The sequence below is a fragment of the Triticum dicoccoides genome, chromosome 3A, assembly GCF_002162155.2.
Source record: "Triticum dicoccoides isolate Atlit2015 ecotype Zavitan chromosome 3A, WEW_v2.0, whole genome shotgun sequence".
NCBI lineage: Eukaryota > Viridiplantae > Streptophyta > Magnoliopsida > Poales > Poaceae > Triticum > Triticum dicoccoides.
In genome coordinates, this window is record NC_041384.1 from 243771430 (window position 1) to 243782665 (window position 11236).

Sequence of the window (11236 nt, forward strand, 5' to 3'; positions counted from 1 at the left end):
CGCCTCGACGTCCGACTGTGGCATTTCTTTTCAAGCCCTTTCTGTGATGTCGCCCCGACGTCCGACTGTGGCATTTCTTTTCAAGCCCTTTCTGTGATGTTGCTCCGACGTCCGACTGTGGCATTTTTTTTAAAGCCCTTTCTGTGATGTCGCTCCGACGTCCGACTGTGGCATTTCTTTTAAAGCCCTTTCTGTGATGTCGCCCCGACATCCGTCTGTGGTATTTCTTTTTAAGCCCTTTATGTGGTGTCACTAAGACGCCCGACTGTGGTATTTCTTTTTAAGCCCTTTATGTGGTGTCGCTAAGACGCCCGACTGTGGCATCATTTCCTTATATTTATTTGTTCACCTTTCGAGGCGTCGCTTCAGACACCCGATCGGTAGTTATTTATGTTATGTTGGGATTTCAGGCGGACTACCGCTGTTTCCCTTTTACTTACCTTGTCATGCTAATTTTTGATTGTACATTGATGAATTAATCATGACGCAACCATGCATGCATTTTTTTATATCTTACGTCTGAACTGTCTTGCGAGTACTTTCAAAGTACTCACTGGCTTGTTGATTTGGCCAGATGCTGACGAAGGCGATCTCATGGATGAAGAGTTTGATAGCGAGTCCGACACCTAGAGGAGTCCCAGTCAGTCTCGTGCGACCCTGGATTTGGTCACTGATTTATATCCGCTTCCGCTACCAAATAAATTCATCGAGCCTCACCTTGACGCTCGATGATATGATAGACTTAGAGTCTTGTATTTCTCTCCCCGCTGTGTTTTTCCACCACCTCCCTATCCCCGAGTCAGTAGTATGCCTCCACACCACTGTGTCATGTCCGCCATTATGTATAATTATTGGCGTGCTTGTAATAATTTGGTTGAGCAACCGTAGTTCGACCCTGTAATATATTTTATGCTACTGGCTTATTGTATCAAGAAATTGTCTACCAGTGAGGAGGATTTCTCTCATACTGGACTCAAAAGATTGGTTTCTCAATAAATATTTTTATTGGAAAACCGGTCCTGACAGGAACTATGACACTATTATTTTGAAATCCATGAACTACAGGAGTACTTTATTGCAACTCATCCGAGTGATAAACTTAAGTGTAAAATGGGTGGAGTAGTTCCGCGTTCCAAGCTCGGGGCTCGTCGATATTATGTTCGACGTTGTAAAGACGGTACGCCCTGTTGTGGAGAACTTTGGTGACGATGAAGGGTCCTTCCCAAGAAGGAGCAAGCTTGTGATGTTTCTTCTGATCCACTCGGAGAACTAAATCTCCTTTCTGGAAGGCACGACCCCTCACATTTTTGGCGTGGAAACGACGCAAATCTTGTTGGTAGATGGTCGATTGGATCAGAGCCATCTCCCTTTCTTCCTCTAAAAGGTCGACTGCGTCCTGCCGCACTTGTTCAGCTTCTGCTTCGTTGTAGATCTCAACTCGAGGAGCATTGTGGAGAAGATCACTCGGCAAGACTGCTTCAGCTCCGTAGACCAAGAAGAATGGAGTTCTTCCGGTCGATCGATTAGGTGTGGTCCGCAGTCCCCAAAGCACCGAGGGAAGTTCGTCGACCCACGCTCCAGCTGCATGCTTGAGATCACGCATCGGTCGGGGTTTCAATCCCTTGAGAATCAGGCCATTAGCTCGCTCTGCTTGACCATTCGTCTGCGGATGGGCGACTGAAGCGTAGTCGACTCGTGTGCCTTGAGAGTTGCAGAAATCCCTGAATTCCTCCGAGTCAAAGTTCGACCCATTATCTGTAATGATGCTGTGCGGGACTCCATATCTGAATATCAGTTCCCTGATGAAGCTAACAACAGTACCGGCGTCAAGGTTCTTGATTGGTTTAGCCTCAATCCACTTGGTGAACTTGTCGACTGCCACCAGTACATGCGTGAAGCCACTTCGACCTGTTCTCAAAGGACCGACCATGTCCAACCCCCATACTGCGAAAGGCCAGACGAGTGGAATGGTCTTCAGAGGATGCAGGCTTGTGCAACATATTCGAGTAGAACTGACATCCTTCGCACTTATCCACTATTTCCTTTGCCATCTCATTCGCCTTTGGCCAGTAAAATCCGGCTCGGTATGCTTTGGCCACGATGGTCCGAGAGGACGCATGATGACCACAGGTTCCCGAGTGGATATCATTAAGGATGATTCGACCTTCTTCTGGTGTTATGCACTTCTGACCAACTCCAGTCACGCTTTCTCTATATAACTGTCCTTTGATTACGGTAAAGGCTTTAGATCGACGGACGATCTGTCGAGCCTCTTCCTCATCCTCCGGAAGCTCTTTTCTCAGGATATACGCATTATACGGAACTGTCCAGTCGGGAATGACCACCAAGACCTCCATGACCAAGTCGACCACTGCTGGGACTTCAACCTCAGACGGATCTGTGGCACTCTTGGGCTGTGGAGCTTCTTCGGTGAAAGGATCTTCTTTGACTGACGGAGTGTGTATATGCTCCAAGAACACACCACTCGGAATGGCTCCTCTCTTGGAACCTATCTTTGCTAGATCATCAGCTGCTTGATTTTTCAGTCGGGGTATATGATGGAGCTCTAACCCCTCGAACTTCTTTTACAGCTTCCTCACTGCACTGCAGTATCCAGTCATGGCTGGGCTTCTCACGTCCCACTCCTTCATCACTTGGTTGACCACTAAATCTGAATCGCCATAGACCATCAGGCGACGGACGCCGAGTGAAATGGCCATGCGCAATCCGTATAAGAGGGCCTCATACTCTGCCTCATTGTTGGAGGAATCAAAGTGAATCTGGAGCACATATCTGAGCTTATCTCCTCTGGGGGAAACCAGGACAACCCCAGCACCGGAACCATTCAACATCTTAGAGCCATCAAAAAACATGGTCCAATGCTCCGAGTGAACTTCAGTCGGCTGCTGCTGTTCAATCCACTCGGCGAGGAAATCTGCTATTGCCTGGGACTTAATGGCTTTCTTTGCCTCAAACTTGATATCAAGGGGAAGAAGTTCAATCGCCCATTTCGCCACTCGACCAGTTGCATCTCTGTTGTGCAAAATCTCTGATAGTGGAGCGTCACTGACGACTGTGATGGAATGATCAGAGAAAAAATGAGCAACCTTCTTTGTGGTCATGTATATTCCATACACAAGCTTCTGATAATGAGGATATCTCTGCTTGGATGGAGTCAAGACTTCAGACAAATAATACACTGGGCGCTGAACTTTGAAAGCTTTTCCTTCCTCTTCCCGCTCGACCGTAAGCACTGTACTGAAGACTTGTCCTGTGGCTGCGATATAAAGCAACAGAGGCTCTTTGCTGATTGGAGCAGCAAGCACCGGCTGGGTGGAGAGCAGAGCTTTTAGCTCGGCAAGCGCTGCATCAGCTTCTGGAGTCCACTCGAACTTGTCTGCCTTCTTCATCACTCGGTAAAGAGGCAATGCCTTTTCACCGAGTCATGAGATGAATCGACTTAATGCGGCCAAGCATCCAGTAAGCTTCTGGACATCGTGCACTCGCACAGGGCGTTTCATTCGGAGAATAGTGCCGATCTTTTCTGGATTAGCGTCGATCCCTCGCTCGAAAACAAGAAAACCGAGTAACTTGCCACCAGGAACTCCGAATGTGCACTTTGATGGATTGAGCTTGATATCATACCTTCTGAGGTTGGCAAATGTTTCGGCGAGGTCAGCGAGCAGGTCGGAACCTTTCCGTGACTTGACGACGATATCATCCATATACGCTTCCACATTCCGACTGATTTGAGTGAGTAGACACTTCTGAATCATTCACATAAATGTGGCTCCGGCATTCTTGAGGCCGAATGGCATGGTGATATAGCAGAAGCACCCGAATGGAGTGATGAAAGCTGTTTTTACCTCGTCGGGTCCGTACAAACGGATCTGGTGGTACCCGGAGTAGGTGTCTAGAAAAGACAATCTCTCGCATCCCGCGGTCGAGTCAACAATTTGATCTATGCGAGGGAGAGGAAAATGATCTTTCGGGCAGGCCCGGTTGATGTGCTTGAAATCAATGCACATTCGGAGCGATTTGTCCTTCTTAGGAACCATGACGACATTAGCGAGCCATTCGGAGTGGTATATCTCTCGAATAAATCCTGCCGCCAATAGTCGAGCCACTTCCTCACCAATGGCTTTTCTCTTCTGGACGGCGGACCGCCGAAGATGCTCTTTGACTGGTTTTGCTGATGAGTCGACTCTTAGGCGATGCTCAGCCAGTCCCCTGGGAACACCTGGCATGTCAGCGGGCTTCCATGCAAAAATGTCCCAGTTCTCACGGAGGAACTGGATGAGCGCTTCTTCCTATTTCGGGTCGAGTGTTGTGGAGATGTGGGCCGGGGCTGCATCGGGGTCGGTCGGGTGAATGTGAACAGGCTTCGTCTCACCGGACGACTGAAATGCAGATTCTGTGGCGGGTTTCTTGGATCGCAACAAATCACTCGGATCTGCGTTTTGCTTGTATTCTTCAAACTCGACTGCTGTCACCTAGGAATCAGCAATCTTTGAGCCCTTCTGAAAGCACTCTTCTGCCTTTTTCCGATCACCGGTGACAGTGATCACTCCTTTGGGGCCGGGCATCTTCAATTTGAGGTACACGTAACATGGTCGAGCCATGAACCGTGCATAAGCTGGTCTCCCCAAAATGGCGTGATATGCACTCTGAAAATCCACGACCTCAAACGTCAACTTCTCTTTGCGAAAATGTTTCGAATCACCAAACACCACGTCCAGAGCTATTTGGCCGAGTGACTCGGCTTTCTTCCCTGGTATAACTCCATGAAAGCTCATGTTACTGGTGCTCAGTCGGGACATCAGAATGCCCATTCCTTTCAGTGTGTCTCCATACAACAAATTCAGCCCGCTACCACCGTCCATCAGCACTTTTGTCAGTCGAGTGCCTTCGACAACTGGATCGACCACCAAAGCTTGCCTCCCAGGGGTGGCAATATGAGTCGGGTGATCAGATTGGTCGAATGTGATGGGTGTTTGGGACCATCTCAGATAATTTGCTTTTGCTGGGGTAACCATGTTCACCTCGCGGTTAATGACTTTCAATCGACTCTTGCTTTCCACATCTGCAAAGATCATCAGAGTGGAGTTGACATGCGGATATCCTTCCTCACTGTCCTCCTTGTCTTCGGCCTTGTCCGACTCCTTTTCCTTGTCTTTAGACTGTTTTCCTTGAAACTGCTGGATCAGGAGTCGACATTGGCGAGTGGTATGCTTTGGGTAAATGATATTCCCCTCTTCGTCTTTCTTCGTGTGGATGTGACATGGCATATCCATCACGTCGTTCCCTTCTTTATCCTTTACCTTCTTAGGGTTCCAGGATCCTTTTGGTTTCCCTTTAAATTTTCCATGAGTCACGGCCAGAGCCTCTCCAGGAGCTGCCGGTTCAGCCTTCCGCTTCTGTTTCCGACTGGTGTTTCCCTTCTCCGACTGGCTCGGCTTGTGCTTGCCGCTTCGGAGTCGGTCTTCTTCTTCGCCGTTGGCGTACTTGGTAGCAATTTCCATCATCCGACTCAAGGTCATGTCTCCGGTTCGACCAAATTTCAGACTCAATTCTCTGTTCTTGACACCATCCTTGAAGGCGCAGACTGCCTGATGATCAGACACATTCTCCACACTATGGTGCAAAGTGATCCATCTCTGAATATACTCCCTGAGAGTCTCATTGGTCTTCTGCACGTAGACTTGCAGCTCCGTCAATCCAGCCGGTCGCTTGCAAGTTCCTTCAAACGTTCTGACGAACACTCGGGACAGATCTTCCCAAGTGTAAATGCTGCTAGGAGGTAACTGATTCAACCACGCTCTGGCAGAACCTTCCAACATGAGGGGCAAATGCTTCATGGCCACCTCGTCATTCCCACCACCAATCTGAACCGCCACTCGGTAATCCTCAAGCCAAGTTTCGGGCTTAGACTCACCGGTGAACTTGCTGACTCCTGTTGCCAACCTGAAATTGGGAGGAATCACTGCGGCTCTGATAGCTCTGCTGAAACATTCCGGAAAAGAAACATGCACTCGACTGCTCGTGGGCGCATCTCTGTCGAGTCCACCTCGATGGGCTCTGTTCAGGTCGACCAAGCCTTGCACAATAATGGATCGCGCGTCGAAGCCTGGTTCTCTGGGGTCGACTGGAACTCTTCGCCCCGCACTGAGCTGACGTCTGCCATCTTGCTGCCGAGGAGCGTAAGACCCACCCCTCGGAGGGGAAGTGGGCACTCGACGCCTATCATCTCGGTCGTGTCGGTCTCCATATTGGTCTCGCTGATTCTCGCGCCCTTCATGCCGCGGAGGCGATCTGGGACTGTGAGCCGACTGAACCGTATTCGCAGCGACGGATTGACTGTGAATTCTGTTGCGCGACTGCAACACAGCTGAATTCTGATCTCCTGCTGCCCGGAGCAGATCCCTGATCTGCATCAAGCCTCTGCCAGCTTCCGACTGAGAGGGCTAAACGGACTCTGCTATACGGGTCGCAGCTGCTAAATTCTGGATCGGGGTTCGATATACCTGAGTCGGCGGGAAGAGTTGACGTCGATTGGCGTCGGGAACTCGTTGCCACGCGCGCTCGTCGAGTGCTCGCTGAAGATTCTCCAGGCGAGCGCGTTCGTCCAAATTGGCCAAACGTGCCTCCTCCAAGGCGCGAGCCTCGGGGGTTTCTCCTGCGATGGGAGTATGCAGGGCATCCATGTTCCTGCGGCGAAGTTCCTCTCTTTGCAGAGAGTCGAGTGGCTCGGGCTGGTATTCTTCGTGGTCTCGTGCGGGGTCGCCTCCGTCGCCTGCCCCGCCATCACGGGCGAAGCCAGGGGGGCTGCGAGGCCCGTCGACCATCAGGATTTCCGCTGCTGGATCACTGCTATCGCATTCGGATGCAGTCTCTATGGAGCCAGTCGACAGATCGAACAGGCCGTAGAGAGATTCGTCGGGCTCGATTGCCACAACTTGGGTGGTGGCCATCTGGCGAGCCATCACGTGTCTCACCCACCGCTGAAGCCTCGACCGACCCGAGCGCTTGCGCTGGCGGGAGACCGGGAGGGTGGTCGATAGGGGAGTCGACCGATATGGGGTCGACGGTTGCCGCAGCAGAACGCCGCGGGCACATGCGCGAAAATGCGTCTCACCGCGGACGGGGAGCGCATCAACGTCGAGTGGAGCCTCCTGGATCCAGGCAGAGTCGTCGGCGATGAAGGTGAGAGCACCGAGACGAATCTCTCGACCCTCGACCAAGACTCCAGCAGCTACCATGATGAAAGTACTCGGAAGAATCGCAACTTCTCCACAAAATCGCTAAAACACCCGCCCCACGGTGGGCGCCAACTGTCGTGGATCTAAACCTGACAGTAGAGTGGGGGGTAGGTATGGAGAGGCAAGGTCCTAGCTATGGAGAGGTTGTAAACACAAGAGATGTACGAGTTCAGGCCCTTCTCAGAGGAAGTAAAAGCCCTACGTCTCGGAGCCCAGAGGCGGTCGAGTGGATTATGTGTATATGGATTACAGGGTGCCGAACCCTTCTACCTGTGGAGGGGGGTGGCTTATATAGAGTGCGCCAGGACCCCAGCCAACCCACATAATGAAGGGTTTAAGGTACATTAAGTCCGGGGCGTTACTGGTAACACCCCACATAAAGTGTCTTTACTATCATAAAGTCTACTTAATTACAGACCATTGCAGTGCAGAGTGCCTCTTGACCTTCTGGTGGTCGAGTGAGTCTTCGTGGTCGAGTCCTTCAAGTCAGTCGAGTGAGTCCCTCGTAGGTCGACTGGAAGGTGATCTCTTCTAAGGGTGTCCTTGGGCAGGGTACTTAGATAAGGTCTGTGACCCTACCCTAGGTACATGACTCCATCACCTCCCGCTCCGGACATGCTTGCAGTGGTTTGAGAAGAAAGACGCGAACTTGGGCGCTGGAGCTCGAGTGTGCGAGAATGGATAAGCAAGGAGGAAGAAGGCGTGGGTAAAAAGGGTGAATCTTTGTCCCTTTATAAGGGCGGAACAGGTGATGCGCCCCCCCACTTGCCTGGTAAAATCACTTATTCCCCAAGCGCCGTAATTGATGGCGCGGTTGGGTTACCCACATCTGTATTGATGAGAATCCCATGATAAGGGGACACGATCTCTACTTTGACAAGACGTGTCAAGAAAACCGCCTCGCGATATGTGCAGGGCTGGTTGAGAAAAACGGTTCGAATAATTACCGGGCCATGGCATGATGTCATGCTGTCACACGTGTCATTAGATTAGATTTGTGGGAATATACGGTGGTATGTGGAACTTGTTTTGCAGAGCCGGACACTATCCTTGTGATCAAAATCTTTTGTGGAGTATTCGGAAGAAGAACCCGCCTTGCAATGCCGAAGACAAATCCGCGCGCCGGACTCATCGTCATTGAAGCCTGGTTCAGGGGCAATTGAGGGAGTCCTGGATTAGGGGGTCTCCGGATAGCCGGACTATATCCTTTGGCCGGACTGTTGGACTATGAAGATGCAAGATTGAAGACTTCGTTCCGTGTCCGGATGGGACTCTCCTTGGCGTGGAAGGCAAGCTTGGCAATATGGATATGTAGATCTCCTCCCTTGTAACCGACTTTGTGTAACCCTAGCCCCCTCCGGTGTCTATATAAACCAGAGGGTTTAGTCCATAGGACAACATACAATCAGACCATAGGCTAGCTTCTAGGGTTTAGCCTCTACGATCTCGTGGTAGATCAACTCTTGTAATACTCATATCATCAAGATCAATCAAGCATGACGTAGGGTATTACCTCCATCGAGAGGGCCCGAACCCGGGTAAACATCGTGTCCCCTGCCTCCTGTTACCATCCGCCTTAGACGCACAGTTCGGGACCCCCTACCCGAGATCCGCCGGTTTTGACACCGACAGGGTAGCTGAGTGCTGAAGCTATATGATGTTGTACTCTGATGTTTTCAATTATGAAAATGAAATATATTGTGTGTTTAATATGAACTGTCAATTAGATTAATAAATGGATTATGAATAATCATAGAATTAGCCTGCTAATTGGGTTTTGCTATTGCAAACGGTTGTTGAAAAAATACCGTGGGCGATGACCTCACGCAACGCACACAGTTTCTAGGAATAAACCGTGTTGGATGAATGAACAATCACACATGACTTTCTCTTGAATTTTTTTTGCATTAGGCCACCTTGCGCAATTTACCACATAAAAACTGTGTGTGATGGACAGCCTTTGCCACACAGTTTCTTCTACGGACCGTGTGTGATACATTCAATAACGCAAATGATTTAACGAGAAAAATTGTGTGTGATGTACCTGTGAACAGAAACGTTTTCCTTGGAGCGACTGTGTGGTGCGTACGAACGGAAACGTTTAGCGGGGACTGACTGTGTGGGATCTACTTGCGACCGGAAACAATTTCACCGTATAATTCTATTTTTAGCTCTTCTATATGTATTTCCGTATTTGAGTGCTCGCCGGTCGCACACGACCTCATTTTGCCGAACGTGTGTGCCAGGAGGGCATACCCCCGACGGTTTCTGGGTCGTGTGGGAAGGACCCCCTATCGCCCACACTTACTTGGCGATGGTTCCAAATGCCGTCGTGAAAAGGGGTTAAAAACCATTTGTTTAGGAGCTCGCTATACTACTGAAGGGTTTTTGGATGGACAAGTAGTATCTCTACTTAGTATGAAGTTTTGACTTCTATATTCCTTCATAAATTGCATCAATGACCAATGATATGTTTGCTAACTTCCAATAAATTTTAGTCATTATACTTCTTATATGTGAAGTCATTATTCCCCATGGGAATAGCATATGATCTTTTATTCTCATTTTTTATTGCTAAGATTGGATCAAGAGAGTAAAACAACAAAACTCAAACTACTCTTTATTATATAACTATCACACACGATTACGTAGATAGATAGATCATGAAACTGAAGGAAATATGCCCTAGATGCAATAATAAAGTTGTTATTTTATATTTCCTTATTCATGATAAAGGTTTATTATTCATGCTAGAATTGTATTAATCGGAAACCTTAATACATGTGTGAATACATAGACAAACACCGTGTCCCTAGTGAGCCTCTACTAGACTAGCTCGTCGATCAAAGATGGTTAAGGTTTCCTAACCATGGACATGAGTTGTCATTTGATAACGGGATCACATTATTAGGAGAATGATGTGATGGACAATACCCATCCGTTAGCTTAGCATAATGGTCGTTCAGTTTTATTTCTATTGCTTTATTCATGTCAAATACATATTACTTTGACTATGAGATTATGCAACTCCCAGATACCGGAGGAATTCCTTACTCCGAGTATCGGAGAGGTATCTTGGGGCCCTCTTGGTAATACACATCATAAGCTTGCAAGAAAACAACTAAGGAATTAGTCACGAGGTGATGTATTACGGAACGAGTAAAGAGACTTGCCGGCGAGGGGTGTCGTCAGACGTCCGTGGCCACGTCTTCTAATTCTTGAAGAGCAGCTTCCAGATCCCTTTGTGTGTCGTGCCAAAGAATCGCTGCAGGGTCTGTGGCCCTTCCGGATTAAACTCCCACATGTTGAGAGGCCGTTGTTGGCAGGGGAGAGCTCAACGGATAAGCATCACCTAGACCACGTCGGCAAGGGTGATGTCCTTTTCTATCATACTCTTGATGCGTTTTTGCAGCATCAACACCTCGTCAGAGGATCCCCAGTCTAGACCTTTGTTGGTCCAGGATGCAAGTCGCAGCCGGGGACACTACAAAAAAGACACATCTGTGACATTTTGGGCCGAACGATTTTTTTTCTGTCATACTTATGACACTTCTATGACAATAATTATGACAAAACACGGTATCATCATAGATGTGGTGGGGTCCTACCTCTATGACAAAAAATTATGATAGAAAATGGGCTTTTCGTCCTGGGCGGGCCGGAGACGCAGCTGCATGACATTCTTTGGGCCGTCCATGACGGAAAAAACCATGGTAGAAGCGAGGGCGCAGAAAATATCGGGGAGTCCCCGATTACGGTGGGTGGTCGGGGGCCGAGCGATGCACGTTTCTCTCGTACGTACGCGCATGTGTGCGAGGCGTTGGGCTCTAACTGAACCCGAGCGATTGCACTGCAGGCTACGCGTTACTGAACCCGAGCGATCGATCGATGGCTGTTAACTGAACCTGATCGAGCGATTCCTTTGCTACTGCTGCTAACTGAAGCCGATAGATGCTGCCTCTGGATGGACAGTGAGC